We start from the raw sequence: 18,811 nt of genomic DNA, 5'->3' as shown, positions 1-18,811 counted from the left end.
TAGTTTTGAACTTTTTAAAATTTGGAAAACAAAGCAAGAAGTTTCTTTTGAGATAACTGGGTGGTAGACATATGGAAAAGTTTCCTGCACTACACTGCTTAAAGGAAGGCAGTTATAGATTCAGTTCTAGTAGCTGACAAGAGGAACGTTTTCTAAGAAATGTTTTCAGCCATCTCTCAATCTCTTTCAAAGACAAGTATGGTTGTCTCTCCTGGCAACTCGTGTTTTTAACCTCGCTCAAATCACTGTTCGCAAACTGTGTACTGCAATAGTTTTGAAATGATTCAAAGCCATGGGCTCAACTCTTGGTTATTACGACTGGTGGAACTGTCTACTTCCAGATTTCCAAAAGTCAGGGCTAAAAGACCTCTGAAAACTCCATTTTGGGAAAGATGTTAGAGGGAAAACAAAAAGGTGTCAAGGTTGTGTAACCAAATTTACTGAAATTAGTTTTTATCGAAATTTGCAGGTACAAAGATAAAAAAATTATCTACATCTCCGAAACTGATTTTCTAGTAATCAAATGCAGGAATCACACATTATGTCTAAATTACCATCATGCTTTCTTCTCCACTTCGAAAGCCATTGGTTGTATTCTTTGTATACGTTCGCTAGCGTACTTGCAGCATTATACCCAGAGAAAACCTTCTGGCTTCTTATTTTCCTTTCTCAGTTCTGGTGACATATCTCTGATTCTTCAGAAAGTTTGTGTTCCAGATATAAATCATCTTCAACCAATTCTCTATTATATAGGTAATTAGTCATTCGGATTGGTAATTAAAAAATCAGCTAACGCCTTTTATTCCCGTACAGGGAGTAGATGAGGCCATATTAACCCTAACTTTTGGAGACTGAGTGGGCAGTTCAATCTCCACTGGTACCCATTCAGAGATAGTTGGTCCAAGGCTACCGCAAATTTAATCAGCATGCATTGAAGAGATGGCTAGCAAGTGTCGCCATCTCGTGGTCTCTAACTCTAACACAATGTTTTAATGCCTGCAAATAGTGTGGATTCTATGGTCGAATTTCTTGCGTTTATGGGACGAAACTCCCGAGTTTTCTGGAATAAAATACCTGCATTCCATTGCTAGAGATCTACTAACTTGAGAACTGGTCGAAAAAAGATTAGAAAGTGTTCCTCTATTCAGAGACCAGATTTGAACCCAAGATTTCCATTGTGTGGTCAAATGCTGTAGAGCGAAAACTCCATTTTTACCGAGCTACACAAGCTTTAGGTATGATTTTTAAGGACAACAAATCTTTTACATGAAATTACTGTCCTAACCCTCACTTCAGTGACACAGATATCAAGCATCAAATACTTCAACTTGTCTCAAATAAGTAATGTTCATCAGTATGAACTGCACCATATTGATCAACAGAGGGATATTTTGGCATATAGTAACACTTTTCGTAAAATATCATGAAAAAATGGTTAACATATGCCGAAATATAGTTTCACTAGCTTCCATGTCTGACAACTTTTGTATACAGTTGGCTAGCTTTCTAATTGTACATGCGATGGATATTTATCCTTTTGGTAAGGTACCACACCACTCTTCATCTGCTTTCTTCTGTGAATATCGACGGGTCCAGTTTTACTGATGGTATGTACATTCTTTTCATCTCACTTCAACACTTTCAAGTTCCTGTCCAACAATTGAATACAGTTCTCACATTTTGGATATAGTTTCTACCTACTTATTGTTCATGCCAAGCATGGACCTTGTTTTTAGTCCTTAAATTATGTCGCATATTTGCCTAGGAATAAGTGCCCATATATTTAAAAAGATAAACTAAAGCCTGTGTAGTTCGATGGAAGTGGCATGTGCTGTCTACAGCGAAAGACCACCCAAAGAAAGAGCGTCGTAAGTTCAATTCTGGTCACCGACCACAGGAACTTTTACTAAACCGTTTTTCGGTTTTCAAATTACTCAATCTCTGGCATTGGGAAGTGGGTTGTTTTGTCCAATATACTCAATGGAGTCAACTGTAGAACTCACACTATATTCAGACAGTAAAACAGTGTTAGAATTAGGGACAACGAGATGGTGGGACTTGTCAGGCACCTCTCATTGCTAGTGTATGTATAATTATTGATAGTCTTGGGCAGGCTATCTCTGATTGTCTACTGGCGGAGACTTAACTGTTCCATCAGTCTCCAAAAGTTAGACAGGGCTAAAAAGGCTTTGCCTACTCCCTATAGGTGAACAAAATGTGTTAGCTGATATTTTTAAAACCGAAACATTTTTTTTTATAAATACAAACTGGCAGTTAGTCTGAGATCTGTTCACAAAACGCTTCTGTGAAATTACAGAAGCGTTTTGCTCCACAAATATAGTATATCACTTTGCGTTTATTGTCAGATTTAATCAAATTGAATTCCTATTTGTAAGTCTATTTATAATTTATTTTTATTTTAGAAGTCATATTAGTCATGCTGAAAATAGATAGTTATTAATATTTATCACAAAAACGTCACCTAGAAGGTGCCTTAATCTTCCTATGTATTCTTTGGTTCGAAGAAAAATACTCCATTTCCACAGGGCTACAAAAGCCCTGTGGAAATTCCGTTTGCATCCATAGTACTAGGTCACCCAAAGAAAGACGTTCAAGTTCGATCTAGACCACCAACTAGAAGAACTTTTTCCCTAAGTCTTTCTTGGATTTGTTCCAAAGTAAGTCGATCTCTAACACCGGAAAGCAGTTTTTTTTTCCTCCCACAGAACCTACACTATTTCAGAAAATAATATATTGGGTAATGGACTACGAGATAGCGACACGTGTCTGCCCTATTCTCTTCAGTGGTTGCTGTTTAAAATTAGTGAGCTTTTGGATCCCTCATACTCAAAGTTATCAAGTTAATGAGAAATAAAAGAAATCTGTAGGTTTTGTAGTTCAGTTCGTAGATTGTCGCATATGCATAACAAGCTTGGACAAAAGGCACCGTTTAATAGAAATATACATAAATAAACTGACCTTTCTGTAACATGTAAAGTTTACTGTTTATTAATTTCTTCTGTTTGATTATTAGTATATAAGTATATGTTAATCAGTTTCATTATTACCAAAATATTCGAGCTTTTTTTATTGTACATTTAAAACCGGATCAAAACTGGTATTTTGGAGATACTAGAACAAATTATCTAAAACACAAACAGTGTGGATTCGACCCCCCCCCCTCACGTTGTTCGAAAATCCGCGTATAAATTTTGACTCTCCAAAAACTTAACCATCAATAGCCTACTGATTACCTGCAGCGTTACTGATAACATAAACAGTTTAACATACATACATACATACTATTAATTAAAATAAGAGGATATTAGATCCCACATTGTTTTAAAACCGAATAAGAAACTCAAAGATTGGAATCAGAGAGTTTCATGTCGAATATAGTATAAAAAGCTACTCACTGATGAAGCCTCAATAAAGGCTGAAATCGGTCTGGGTAGTGACCTCCCACCATAATGTAATAACAGCATACATTTCCTAGGAAATGTGTTTTTACATTAATGAAAATACCAAGAATAGCGATCAGAACTTTCCCCACCTTTGCAACGAGTTGCCCCGAGTTTGTACTACTTTCTAGGACTACTTGCATTTAGCTTACGCTAGTAATCGCCGATATTTTTATAGTTTACTATATTCGGCATGAAACTCTCTGATTCCAATCTTTGAGTTTCTTATTCGGTGTTAAAACAATGTGGGATCTAATATCCCCTTAATTTAATTAATGTTTATATAATCGCCGAAATGAAGCCTGTTGGCTCTTTATATTTAAGTATACATACATACATACATATATACATAAGAATATAATGTAAATAAGAATACATACATAAAAATATAGTATATATAAGAATTTATATAGTATATTCTTACAATAAAGTAAGCTATAGAAATGAAAATGTTATTAAACAAAATCATATGGAAGTGAAAATACATTTAGAGTACTGGTTTTATCGATACCGTCAGTTGACGTCGTCTATTTACAAGATTAATCGTATGTCTGTCAGCATTTATATCTGTTTTTATTGTGTTTTCCCTTAGAAAATTAGTGTTTTGTAGTATAGTAGACTTTAGTGTTGTGTTTTTAAGCGTATTAAGTATTTTATCGCATATTTTTATTATATATAAAAAAAATCAGCTAACGCCTATTTGTTCCCGTATAGGGAGTAGGCGGGGCCGTTTACCCTATCTAACGTTTGGAGACTGAATGGGCAGTTCAATCTCCACTAGTATCCAATCAGAGAGATAGCTGGCCCAAGGTTATCACTGATTCATCCGCACGCAGTGAAGAAGGCGGCAAGCTAGTGCCGCCATCTCGTGGTCCCTAACCCTAACACAATAATTTTAATGTCTGAAAATAGTGTGGGTTCGACGGTCGATTTGCTTGAGTTTACGGGACGAAAAACCCGAGTTTCCGGGAGAAAAACCCGCTAGCCCGTGCCAGAGATCGACTAACTCGGGAACTGGTCGAAAAAAGGCTTAGAAAAATTTCCTCTAGTCGGCGACTAGATTCGAAACACCAAATCTTTTCTTCATGCGGTCAAGCACCGTAGAGTGCAAACGCCACTTCTACTGAGCTACATTTAGTATAAGTTTGAAATGGCGCCAAAACGTGAACTTCCCTTAATAAATCCATGTTGTTCATTTCAAAGTAGATATTCGCTGTCAACCCATTTCTGAATGCGGACCCTAACCAGTTTTTTCAAAATCTTCACCACCACTCCTGAGATACTAATTGGTCGATAGTTGGATAAATCGGTCTTTGCACCACTCTTGTGCAATGGAATTACCATACATTCCTTCCATTCAGTGGCGTAGCTAGAGCTTTTGCCGCCCAGGGAGGTCTCTGAGTTTGCCGTCCTTTTCAATACACACCAAAAATACTAAAATAAGTCAAAAAGACATAGCATTTTTGACAATCTGATGCTTAGTCACCATCACCGCTGGCGTTTTTTTTTTTGCCGCAGCTCCTTGATCACCATAAACTTCCAAACGCCGAGCAGTGTGATAGATTTGTTTAAATCTAGACCCTAGACCAGGGGAATGGGCAACTTGTGAATGCCAAAATCGTGAAATCTTTGATACAAAATTTTCTGACATGCCAAATAACAATATATTCCCAACATAAATTTTGGGGAATATATTGTTATTTGGTCTCTTTTAAGTATTGGGAAGACCTTTTCAAATAATCAAAAATCACACTAGAATGATAAAATCAAAGAATATTGTAAGAGTGATTATTGTAAAGATTAAATTAATATAAAAATTAATGATGGAATTTTTACTTGAAAGTCCTATCCTGTTGATAGCATGAATATTTTTTATTTGTATTTAAGTGTAATTCTAGCTGCCATATAAAGCTGCACAATTTAAAGACGCAATTTTTAACATCAGCAAAAGAGTAAACAATAATTCTGATTTTTTTTATATAAAAATCAATCAGACATAAGTTTATTCAAGTTTTCCCAATATATTGCAGTGCAGTGCACAATCTCATAATCGTTTTACTTGACTAAAGCACAAAAAAAAAAAAAAATCAGCTAACGCCTTTTTATTCCCGTATATACGGGAGTAGACGAGGCCATTTAGCCCTATCTAACTTTTGGAGACTGAGTGGGCAGTTCAATCTCCACTGGTACCCAATCAGAGACAGATGGCCCAAGGCTATCACTAATTAAGCGGTACGCAGTGAAGAGAGACGGCTCAAATGTGCCGCCATCTCGTGGTCTCTAATCCTAACACAATATATTTAATGTCTGAAATAATGTGGGTTCTACGGTCGATTTTCTTGAATTTACAGGACGAAAAACCCGAGTTTCCGGGAGGAAAAACCTGCTTGCCCGTGCCAGAGATCGACTAACTCGGGAACCGGTCGAAAAAAGGCTTAGAAAAATTTCCTCTAATCGCCGACTAGACTCGAAACCAAGACTTCCTTCGTGCGGCCTAGCGCGGTGGTGTGCAAACGCCACATCCACTGAGCTACACAGGCTCTTTATATATATCTCTACAGGTAGTGGCCCTTCCCATAATGCTATGCATTAAGAGAAGAGCCACTACCCAGTCTATAAAAGAAAATAAAATTAAAGATATAATTGGATTACTTCTTAATCCCTTACAGGTAATACATAAAAATTACAAACAAAATGAATTGTTATTTTAATTACATAATATATTAAACAGAAGTTAATCTTTACCATTTTTAGCAAAAAAACATCAAATCAAAACTAAAGAAAAATAGTGGATATTTTATTTATTTAGTATCAATGAGACTTTTTCTACTGCTGCATCATTAATGGCAATTAATTTATATCAGGTTTATATTTTGTAACCTTTAGAGATATACATGTACAACTAGTTTCATCTGTAAGGCCACTCCTGTTACGAGACTTAACAAAGTTCATCACTGAGAACCATCATTCACAAAAATATGTAGATGCAAAAATGGATAATAATGCTGTTGCAAGGGTTTTTAAACATACAAGTTTCGGGAATAGCATTCCAAGTTCTTAGCAGGGCCGGCTCTACCAACGGTGCAACGCGTGTATTTGCACGGGGCGGCATTTTTTGGGGGGCGGCCAAAATGAAAGTGAATAAAATGAAATGTGGAATAATAATAATAATAATAATAATAATAATAATAATAATAATAATAATAATATTGCGTAAGATCGCAGTTTTTATAAGTTGACCAGTGACTCATTACGCCCATGATGCTGTTTCTATTTCCGACAATCCGTCGACCAATGATACTCGCGTAATGCTCTTCGGTAATCGAAGCTATGTGAGTCATTCTTCGCTTACTCTCTTTCCCTCTCGCCTCTCCTCTCTGTTCCTTGCATATGCAACAATGGAGTCTGCAATAAAACTGCATTTAAAAGTTCATTATGCGATGTTATATTTCCATCTTGTGCTTGTTAACTTACTATGGGTGTTAAATTATGAATGAGAAGAATTATAATATAATAGTATCTCATTCAGAGTTTAACATAATCTGCCATTCCCAAGGCCAATATTGTTCATCAGAATAAATGTTAAACTATTACCTACTGTTGTGTCACTATTTTGTATAATATATTGTAATATATTTGTAAAAACTTGTAGTTGTTAGTTGTATTAATCATGCTAATTCTTAGTATTGGGTATTTTGGTGGGTATTTATTGTGAACTAAACACGGGAACTTGGAACTTAATCCGATTATATGAATTACTGCCTAAGGCAAGACACGTGTACTAGAAAACGAGTCATATACGAATTAATTGAAATTTTCACTGGAGTCTTTCTCTTAGAGTAACGGCTCGATACTGTAATCTCCAGAACGTTTCACTTGTTTTTGAGCGTGTATTAAGGAAAGTTGATTTTGCTCAGTGTTAGTGACTGTTACAGTGATAAGATTTTTTTTGAGTTTCATCTAAATTAGTAGTTAGTACAGTGTTTCAACCTCCATTAATTACTAAATAATACCATACTAATAATAATATTTTATTGTAGGGTTTAAAACAATTTTAATATTCAAATAAATTACAATGTCCGATAAAAGAAAAAAACTATCAGGTGCAGAATATCGCAAACGGAAACTGGAAAAAGAACGTGATATTCAAAAACCGGGACTTTACTTAAATATCTAAAAAATGAATCAGCTGATGTAGGGCAGGAGGAAATAAGTAAATGTACCCAAACCAATGATTCTGAGCTCATGGCAAGTACTTCTAACTCGGATCCCAGTAACATAGACATTGCAAGGAATCTCTAAAATGAGACTGATATGGCAATTTCCGAATCTAGAGATTTAAGTGATGAACTTAATAGGTACACTGATCCAGCTAGATGGAATCCTTCTTTAAGCCGAAAGACTGGAAATCGTAAAAAAGGACCCGCCAGAGAAACCAAACAGTGATTTCATTTTTCCGCGCAGCTCTAATGGTAGGAAAATTTCATTAAATTTTGTTTCTGCTGTCGGTTGTTTTCCTGTAATAAAATGTCATTCATTACTGATGGGTATAATGATTGGGGTCATTTGTATGTATATCTTAATGAACACGAGAAATCCAAAAACCATTTGGAGTAGTCCCATAAAAAGTGGATTGAATAATCGTCCAGGCTTAAATTAGAACAGACAATTGATTCAATGCAGCAAAAGTTATGAAATTCAGAAATTCGGCACTGGAGGAGCATAATAGAACGCCTAATTGCTGTTGTCCAGTTCTTGGGTCAACAATGCTTACCATTTCGTGGAACATCTGATAATTTATATAACCCTAATAATAGAAATTTTTTACAGCTTGTTGAACTGATTGCCAGATTTGACAGTGCTATGTCTGAACATTTAATGAGAGTAGCTTGTGGTTCGGCCCAACATTATCTTGGGAAAAATATTCAAAATGAATTGATTGCTCTCCTCTCTGGAACCATAAAAAACAAATAATTTCTATGGTTGAGAAAGCTAAATATTAGAGCATAGTTGCAGACTGTACTCCCGATGTAAGCCACATTGAACAATTAACATTAATTGTAAGATTTGTTAATACTGATCCAACTGATATCAATATTCATGAACATTTTCTTGGTTTTATTCCTGTAGAAGCCACTACAGGCTCAGCGTTAACCGAATATATCGTAAGAAAATTATCAGACATGAATATTACAATCGCAAACACGCGTGGCCAGGGTTATGACAATGGATCAAACATGAAAGGAAAGCATTGAGGAGTTCAACAACGCATTAGGGACTTGAACCCAAGAGATTTTTATATCTCTTGCTGTTCTCATTCTCTCAACTTGGTGGTTAATGATGCCGCAATGTCATCTAGAGAAGGGATTTCATTTTTTGAAACGGTTCAGAAATTGTATGTGTTTTTCTCAGCGTCAACGCTGCGTTGGGGAATCCTTAAGACACATATTACAACTCTAACGCCCAAGCCATTAAGTACAACTCGCTGGGAATCTAGAATCGACGCTATTCGTCCTTTAAGATACTATATTGAGGAGTTTTATTATGCACTGATAGAAATTGCTAATGATGAGTCAGTAGACAAAAAGGCGAGACACGAAGCTGAAACCCTTGCTCTAAAACTTAGAGACTTTAAATATTTATGTTGTCTGTTTATATGGCACTATATTTTAAATGAAATTAATGTTGCAAGTAAACTGTTGCAAAGCATAAAGATGGAATTGTCTAGCGCCATAACAACATTGGGTAATGTTCTCAAAAGTCTTAAGAATCTCAGAAATGATAAATCATTTCAAAATTTTCTTGTCGATGCTACAACATTAACTCTGAGAAAGTCGAAGCTGATGCTGATTTGAAACCAACATTCGAAAGTACCGGATTACGTCAGCAGAAAAGCAGCTTGATTATGAAGCAAGAGATGGACCTATTTTAGATCCCAAAACAAAATTCAAAGTTTAGTTTTTCTTTTTTATTATTAATGTTGCAACTAATTCTATTGAAGAAAGGTTCGAGCAATCGGAACATCACAGTTCACATTTTTCATTTTTATATAACATCTCTAAATTAAAATTTGAGATGACAAATGAGCTCTTAGACAATTGTAAAAACCTAGAAGCCGTTTTAACACATGAAGAAAATAGAGACATCGATGCAATTGAGCTATGTGATGAACTGAAAGTAGTGTCCAAATCAGTACCAGAAAATACGCCTCCAATTGAAGTTTTTCGTTTTATTGTTGAAAATAACTTTGCTCCGAATGTCGCTGTCGCCCTAAGAATATTACTGACATTGCCTGTGACGGTTGAAGTGGTGAGCGTAGTTTCTCAAAACTGAATCTTATTAAAACTTACTTACGCTCAACATTGGCCGAAACTAGAGTGGAAGGTCTTGCCATGATTTCAATTGAACATGAAATCTGTCAGAAATTAGACTATGCAGACCTAATTTCTGATTTTGCAAATATGAAAGCACGAAAAATGTATTTTTAATCAGTAGATACTAAAAACAATATAAATTCTAATTAAAATAATGTGAAAATAGTGCTGAAACTATAACGTGTACATTCTATAGTTAAGTGTAACTCAACAGTTCACCATTGTACAAGTGAAGATCATTCCATATGTGTAAGTAATAAATTATTACTACATTTCATTTAATTGTCAATTGATGAAGTGGATGGTTTATTTTATGAATATGCAGTATTTTAATCACTTTATCAGTGCATTATTATTAATGGTACTATATTTAAAATTAATGGTCATGAAGCTAACGTTGAACATAATGGTTTTCGAAATTCCAAAAGTTAATTTGAGGTTGGTGCTGGGGCGGCAAGTAATGGATTGCACGGGGCGACAAAAATTCTAGAGTCAGCCCTGGTTCTTAGTATCTCTTTATCCGCACTTCTCTCTGTTACTCCCGTCTCTAATCACTCCTTTTCAATATTTTCCAAGTCAACTCTGAGGTCAACAAATTTCTGCCTCCAAATTGAGCTACTTTAAAAATCAATGAACTGCATTTCAAAACCATTCATATTTTTCCACGAAAACATCTGCAAGTTTATTTGATGATGTTTTCGTGTCCTGTAGTTTGAGGTTCAAGTTATTTAAATGTTCACAAAAATCTCTAATAAACATGAGTTTACAAACCCACACGATGTCACACATTTCTTTATAAGACATTTGTTGATTAGTCAAAAAGAGATTTATCTCATTCAGGCATTCAACAAATTGTTTCTGAACAAGACCTCGAACGAACATTGTTGTACATTATTAGTCCTTTGTACACCGAATCCACTTCATTCAATAGATTCTGAAATTGTATTTTATTCAAAGCAAGTGCAGAAATGTAATTATCAAACCACCTTGGTTACTGTTTGCATCACTTCTTGAAGTTCCTTTAGGCCAGCGTTTGCACAAAAATTCTCCTCATGTAGAATGCAATGAAAAACTATTAGTGGATGACCAACATGTTTTGCAAAAATATTTACAAATTCTGCTTCCTTACCAATCATGCTGGGCGCACCATCTGTTGTGATGGATACCACTTTTGAAATATCAGTTTGCCGAATAGATAATTCGTTCCTAACTGCTTTACATATTTCAACCCCACACACACTCAGGTAGTGTTACAAGATTAATCATCTCTTTGCATACTTCGTCATCCCTACAAAATCGAGCAAAGATTGCCAGCCTAGCTGATGATGAAATGTCTGTGCTCTCATCAACACAAATAGAAAAGAACTTACATGAAACCAAATATTTTGTTAATTGCTCTGCTCTATTCCTTTCCAACTTAAGTATTCTATTCTTAATTGTTTTTCTACTCAGACAATTCTTTAATGCGCCGAATAATTTTTACCTTTTCTGAAAGATTGTCAAAAAGGAACAGGCATATTCTAGCCATGCTTTCATAATATACTCCCCATCACTGAGTGGTTTTCCACATTGGGTAATAACTTTTGAAACCTAAAAACTAGCAGCAACTAAGTTGGAACTAGGACTACCTGAAATAAATTTCATCAAAGTATTGGACTATTTTTTTGTCTTGCTCAGTTCACGAGAAATTAATTCACTTTGTTCTTGCTCACTTTTGTTACTTAATTTCTTCTGAACAGTTACAAAATATCTCTTTAGAGAAGAAGTCTTACAAACAACTGATTCGGAACATAAAATGCATAATGCTTTATTATCTTTCTTAATCCTGCCACATTTTTCAGTCCAGTATTCTTTAAATTGTCTAATATCCTTTTAGTTTGAAGGGTCGATGTTTCTTTGCTGGTGGTGGTGACATTCTGCTCAATCTGTAAAGAGCTGGAAGCAAATAAATATATATACAGAAGAAAGCAATTAAATAATTGCTTTATTCATACAGCTCTTAATTTTAATCAAAATCGGATTATGGAGGTGTAAAAATGGACAGAGCAAATGAAATAGAAGGGTATGCATACAATCAAATCACTTGCAGATAACACTTCATAATCCTGAATATTGATAATACATTTCATATAGCTTTAAAAATAACTTACCGTATTTACTAGAATATAACTCTCACCACTGATTTTACTTTGCAAAAAAAGAAACTGAAAGATCTCGCGTAAACCTCACACAGGAAAAAAAAGTTTAATCACGTTGACGTCAGGGCGATAGTGACGCACTTCCAGTGGCAAACCACACTCCCTCCCCAACAGCCAATAATGACTGCAGACACAAGTAAAAGCAGGTCGTTTTATTGTATCACTGAATAAGGTACAGACATTTGCAGTCTGTGTGTATTATATTTCTCAACAAATAGTGCAATTAGAGACATATGGGATAAAAATGGCACTAACTAATGAATCACATGTCCCCTTTCCACAGAAACTATGCTATTTAGACTCAAGCAAAACCATATGTTGCACCAGCGAACACTAAAAACTAGATGTGTGGGAGTCTGTCACTCCAGCTCAAATGCAGAGCAACAATAAATCAACAGAAAGTGTTAAAATTCGTAAACGTGTTAAAGCTAAGAAATATATGGTGAATATTGTTATAGCACTTTCATATATTTAATTTGGTTGAAGAGCATTAGCATTTCAATTCAAAAATTGTCTTCTAGCTTTTATTTTTGACTCCAGCGATCTTTTGTTAATACCGCACCAGTCATATGCACATCTTCATAGCCGCTATATCTTTACTGGCCTAGTACCATAGCTGTCTGTTCATTAGTCATTCATAAAGGATTGTTCATTATGTATCTCAAGTCTTGTAAATTACTGCTAATTTTTGCTTGAAATAATGGGAAAGAAGATGGTGCTATTTGAGTAGGATGCACACAAGGAAACTGCTCTCTAGGTAGGAAATAGCAATTGCAATCGCGGATTTTACGAAAAAACTGAAAACTTTAATTTCAGAAAATCCCTACATATATATCGCACCACGATTTTTAGCTTTAATTTTTTTGGGGGGAGGGGGGGGAGAAGTTCGAATTATATTCGACTGAATACTGTATATTTATGGCAATGTAAAGGAAATTTGCTTTTATACTTCCAATCTATATTTTAATGACTTACGATTTAATAAAGTCCAAATCCACATATATACAGCAGTGACGAATTCTTCATGCTTGCTGCGCAAGCTTATTATTGAGAAAGAAGTACTATTTATTTGTTAATAAATGCATGCATTTATAAGCGTTCCATTTAGGCTTTTATTTTTCTAGACAGAAGGCATCTTAAGCTTGCGCGGCAATAATTGAGCTTTGCGTTGTGTATCGAAAGTCGAGCAATAAACTAATAAAGCAATCGCCTTGCCATGCGTTTTATTGTTTTATTTTTAAGAATTTGGATTATAGTATGATAGGGGTATGTAATGGTTTTGTTATATTTATATTTTATTTATTTTAGTTGTAAGTATAGTTGTTAAAAATTAATTATTAAGTAATAAAAAGTACTAAGTTAACATAAGTAAAAGAATCGTCAACAAATAAAATTGTCTCATGTGATACCCCCCAAAAAAGTGCCACTCGGGGCAAACCTCCCCCCCCCCTTTTGCTACCTCACTGCTTCCATTCCTGTAGAATCTTTCCTGTTCTGAGACTCATATTAAACATTCTGGTCAAAGGAATAGCCAGTTCAGCTGAACACTCTTTTAGCACACGTGCTGATATTCCATTAGTCCCTATTGCTGAATTCTTATTCAGTTTGTGCAACAGCTCTAATACCTCGGCCTCACATACCTGTGTTTCTTCGTCTAGTGAATAGGTAACAGTGAGCTCAATGTTGCGTTCACCAGGCAGATAGCGTTTAATGAAATGGGCACTCATTAACTGAACCACCTCTTTTGCATCTGTAACCCTCACGCCGTCTGGATTTAGAAGAGTTATTCTTTCATATTGATTCTTTCTTTTGCTTGCAGCATATCGATAGAATTCTTATTGGTTGTCTTTAGCAAGCAGAGCCAGTTTATTTTCATAATCAGACTTTGCTTTCCGCACAACAGTTGTGACTATTCTAGCCTGCTGCTTCTAACGTTGATAACGAACGTCATCCTTATGCAAACGATATTCCTTCCACATTGACCTTTTCTTACGAATCTCTTGCTTAATAAGATTACACATCCATTTGACTCCTACACTATTTATTCTTCGAACTCTCGGAACACATTCTGATATCGCATCATTTAAGTATTGTTAAAATGCTTCCCATGCACTGTCCATATTCTTTCCATCCAGCAACCGATACCATTCCAATGAACTCAGTATACTCCTCAGTTGGTCCTAATTTCCTGCTTTGTAGTTCAGTATGTAACCTTTTCTGAATGGAACATTCATAAACTTAGTCATTTCCCAAGTGAGTACTGCATGCTCACTGTTACCAACTACAGGCAAAATAGTTACGTCTTTAACTGAAACGCCCTCTGACACTATAATCAAATCTAACACTCTTTGACCTCGAGTTCCTTCTGTCACATGCTGCTTGAGGAAGTTGTCTCGCAACAGCTCAATAAATGTATTTTCATTCTTCTCATGAGATTCTACTGCTACTCAATCAATATTTGGATAATTAAAGTTTCCCATTATGATTACTCTTTTCGCGCTCACCTTTTCTATTTGGTGATGCATTTCTTCCTCACCAGAAACCGATCCACCAGGTCTGTAACAACACCCCACTATGTAATTTGTCTTGATAGATTCCACCTCACACCAGATGGCTTCAAACTCACTGCCACGTGAAATATTATTAGTAGTATTACTACATTCATAGGTCTCAACTCTAACTGGATTTAAGTCATCCAATATCATTAGCAGCATGCCCCTTCCTCTCCTATCCTCACTATCCTTCCTAAAAATACTGTACCCATGACACTCGATACCAGTTAGTAGGTCTGATTACTCGATAACAGTTAGTAGGTCTGATTCTGATAGCCAGGTCTCACTAATTCCTACAATCTGTGGTCCCAACATATTGACTAATGCAACAAATTCTACCCCTTTGTTTCTGATACTCCTGGCATTCATGTAAAGACATAATAATCTACCTGCATGTTCCTTTGTATACTGTTGTTTGCAATCTGCCTGACACAGATGGGCATCTTGCAGATCTTTATTCTTTTCTAATGCCTTACACATGTAGACATCTTTGCATACATATGATGGGTCAGAACCGAACGAACACAAACCTGAAATCGTTCTATCCTCGTCAACATTTCCATGACAAAGCCCATTCCCGTCATTAACATTTTATATATATATATATATATATATATATATATCGAATCGTTTGCCATCATAGCCCTTCTTTTTAATTAATTTTTATCAGCGAGGTAAAATACTAACGATTTTCACTTTCTCACTCCTCACTCTCGCCTCTTCCAGCAATCCTTTCATGTCCTCTCTCATACTGAACTTATCAATTAAATCGTTCGTACCTACTATAACTACGATTTCGTTTATTTTTCTTTTCTGTTTTTGAATTACTTGAGTTATATTTTTAATTTTCGCTCCAGGAAAACTGCATGTTATAACTCTCTCATCAATGGCATGTTTTATTATAGAGTCACCATACCAAATAACTTCTTTCTTTTTATTAACAACGTGACTTACCTGTTTCCTTGCTTTGTTTCTTATTATCTTGTTCATTTTTCTTTTTCTCCTTATGCTCATTTAAACGTATCAATGAGCCAATACCTGAATGAGGTTGGTATCAGGAGTCTAGAAAAACAAATGACTGGTATGAGACCTATCTTTGCGACAATAAAGACGTAAATGCAATAGAACTATATGACGAGTTATGTACTTTCCGGGATATTTTTTGGAAGGATAATTTAAATATTCAAAACCCATTCGATATTCTTAATTTTATTTTGTCCAATAATTTATCTTTCCCTAACTTTTCAATTGCTTTAAAAATACTATTAACCTTACCTGTTAGTGCAGCGAGCGGTGTACATTCCTTTTCCAAGTTGAAATTGATTAAAAGTAGGTTTTAATTTAAAACCTACTTAAGAACAAGTATGCCACAAAAAAGGCTTGTTAGTTTGGCGTTAATAGCTATTGAAAATGACATATGTGCGGAATTAGACGTTAAGACCATTATTTCATTTTTTATGAATAAAAAAAAAAAAAAATCAGCTAACGCCTTTTTATTCCCATATACGGGGAGTAGGTGAGGCCATTTAGCCCTATCTAACTTTTGGAGACTGAGTGGGCAGTTCAATCTCCACTGGTACCAATCAGAGATAGATGGCCCAAGGCTATCACTAATTAAGCGGTACTCAGTGAAGAGAGACGGCTCAAATGTGCCGCCATCTCGTGGTCCCTAACACAATATATTTAATGTCTGAAATAATGTGGGTTCTACGGTCGATTTTCTTGAATTTACAGGACGAAAAACCCGAGTTTCCGGGAGGAAAAACCTGCTTGCCCGTGCCAGAGATCGACTAACTCGGGAACGGGTCGAAAAAAGGCTTAGAAAAATTTCCTCTAGTCGCCGACTAGACTCGAAACCAAGTCTTCCTTCGTGCGGCCAAGCGCCATGGTTGGCAAACGCCACATCCACTGAGCTACACAGGCTCTTTATATATATCTCTACAGGTAGTGGCCCTTCCCATAATGCTATGCATTAAGAGAAGAGCCACTACCCAGTCTGATTTCAACTTTTATTGAGGTCTTATCAGTGGGAGCCAAACCCCTGTGATTTTTATGAATATGCAATCAAAAACCCTAAAATTTTAATTTAAAAAAATGTCAAGTATATTTATGTAATTTAACTTATTTTCTATTATTCTGTAAAGATGTTATTTTTTTGAATACTTATATTAAATGTTTTAATTATTTCTGAATTCTTTTCTTATTTTCTCATCTATCTTGAGTTTATTTTATTTTCCTAAAAGATAGTTCCACTTATAAAAATTATTAAAATATTTTTACAGGTTATTAAGAATTTAGTAACTTGTAAAATGCAGGAATTTTTTAAATTTTAGTTCAAATAAATTTTAACTTTAATTAAAATTCATTTTCATTTTTGTTAGCGATTCGGGTCGGTGAGAAAGCTATGATCCCTGCATCATTATATTCAACGATTAAAGTGAACTAGCTTTATCAAATTTGCTTTAACTTTTGAGAATTTTTTGAATATTCGGGTTTTCAACGATTATCCTGCCTATTAAACATCCCCGGTTCGTTACATTTAGCGAACCAACGTGTGGCTGTTCTGTCAAAATTTATTTAAGAAATTTCAAATAATTTAAATTTTTATTATGGTAAAAGAACCACACACGCCCGGATCGTTACAGGGGTGCTTACATAGAAATTGCATGCGGGCAGCAAAGACCCTAACGCCGGATGTGACTCACATCTCAGATATTCGAGAGTATTTACCTGCTTTACTTCTGATTGGGTTTTCTCCGTGGAAAGCCATTATTTTTAATGTTCTCATATTATTATGTTCTTAAATTTCATTTAATGATTTCTGTAAATCATCTGATGTAGCTAATACAATTTCATCGTCTGCAAATAATCTTTATCTTGGAGTTTATTTGTATACCAAATGGATTATTCTGTTTCAATATATAATAAATTAAAAAACGGAGGGTGATAGGGTACATCCTTGCCGTACCGCCGCTCGATGTCTTTCCATTCTGATATTTGTTCTAATTTAACTGCTATTTTATTTCCTGTGTATATTTCTTCAATAGACAGTAAGTGCTGGTTTGATATATTCAGATCAGTATTTTAAATATTTTTTTTTGTTAATTTTATCAGGCTTTTTTTCCCCTAATCAATGAAAGCAACGCGCATTTTTTTTTTTTTTTTCAAATTCTCTTCTCTTTTTATTAATATTTTTAGAGTGAAAATTGAGTCCAAGGCAAGAATGGCCTTTTCGAAATACATTCCATTCTTTTTTCATTCCAGTAGTTTGTCCTGTACAATATTGTTTACTTTCTCTTAATATTCCTGTATATATTTTGTACCCTGAGTTTAGCAGACTAATTTCGAAAAACCCGAGTTTCCGGGAGAAAAAAATCCACTTGCCTGAGATCGACTAACCGGTTCTCGTCAGTCGATCTCTGGCACAGGAAAGCAATTTTTTTCTCCTGTGGGTTATTCATCCTGTAAACTGAAGAAAAAACGCCCATAGTACCCACATTATTTCAGACAGTAACATATTTTGTTAGGGTTAGGTACCAAGAAATGGCAATTGTTTGCCGATCTCTTGTGTCCCTCTACAATTAGTGATAGACATGGGCAAGCTATCTCTGATTGGCTACTGGTGGAGACTGAACTGCTCACTCAGTCTCCAAAAGCCAGATAGGGTATAAAGGTCTTGCCTACTTCCTATAATGGAATAAATGCATTAGCTGATTTATTTTATTGATTTCCTATAATTATTGCAGTCATCTTTACTTACTTTTATTTTATAAATTGGGGTAACCAGTTTTTTTTTTTTGGTTTTGTTTTCAAGAGTTTGAAATTTATCCAGAAATACAGAACATCTTATAAAATTTTAGGTCTTTCATTAAAATTTTCACCTGCATTTTTGTACAGATCTATGTTTATCTTGTCTTCTGATATTTTCATCTTATTTATTGTATTTTTGTTTTGATATCGTAATATTTTACGTTGGATGATTCTTTATTGTACAAAATTTTACCTCTTTATAAAGTAATTTACGCTTACATATACAGCAAAAAAAAAAAAAAAAATAGTATTTTATTTAAACACTCATATTTCATCCAATGTTATGTGGAATTATGATTCATCTTTTAAATGTAGTTAACAGTGTCTCCCTAATGACCACATAATGTTGGATGAAATACATTGTAGTTTTGAAATAAAATTCTATATACTTTTGCTACATGTAAAGTTTGTTCGAT

This window comes from Typopeltis vanoorti, chromosome 8 (assembly GCF_054136105.1).
Source record: "Typopeltis vanoorti isolate ZY-2024b chromosome 8, IOZ_Tvanoo_1.0, whole genome shotgun sequence".
NCBI classification, from domain to species: domain Eukaryota; kingdom Metazoa; phylum Arthropoda; class Arachnida; order Uropygi; family Thelyphonidae; genus Typopeltis; species Typopeltis vanoorti.
Note: the sequence above shows the minus strand (reverse complement) of the source record.